The sequence below is a fragment of the Kryptolebias marmoratus genome, linkage group LG5 (genome assembly GCF_001649575.2).
Source record: "Kryptolebias marmoratus isolate JLee-2015 linkage group LG5, ASM164957v2, whole genome shotgun sequence".
NCBI classification, from domain to species: domain Eukaryota; kingdom Metazoa; phylum Chordata; class Actinopteri; order Cyprinodontiformes; family Rivulidae; genus Kryptolebias; species Kryptolebias marmoratus.
The window spans coordinates 901,752-902,461 of NC_051434.1; positions in this window are offsets into that span (position 1 = coordinate 901,752).

Sequence of the window (710 nt, forward strand, 5' to 3'; positions counted from 1 at the left end):
AAAAAGATCTCATCTTCTTTACTTTCTTTGTTTCCTTTGCTGACAGCAGTAAATGTGATGACTTGTGGTGCTGACATTAGATCTATGTGCAGTTTTTCTTCATCCTTACATGGTAAATAGTAGAAGTGATGTTTCTTTGTGTGTTCAATGAGCTTTACTTTAGTGGGAGAGACGTTTGCTCAGCGACTCTGTTCTAAACCCAGCTGGACAGTCTGATTGTTTTTATTATGTCCGTTAAGTTTCTGAGTGGATCTCCTGCACATCTGTCCCAAACAAACCGGCAAATAAAAGTTAAAAAGTAAAAAATGCTGCATTTTGTTTTAAGCTCATGTTTACAATCATGAAAAAAAGGTTTTATGTATCAGAACATAAGAAAGATTTTAATCTCTAAAATGAGTCAAATCTAAGCTCAAATGTAAAAAACAATAACTAAAACAAAATGGAAAGGTTTTAGTCAGTTTGCTGCTCTGGAGCAGACAGGTGTGTGTTAACACAATGCCAAGATGGAAAGACATCAGCAATGACCTTAGAGAAGCAGCTGTTGCTGCTCATTAATCTGGGAAGGGTCAAAGGTCATTTCCAACCTATTTGGAGTCCATCTTTCTACAGAGAGGAAGATTATTCACAAGTGGGAGTGTTTAGTACAATGTTTAGAGTAATGAGCTCCGTCTCAGACTCTACAGGCTTCAGTCAGCAGGATAAAGGTCAAA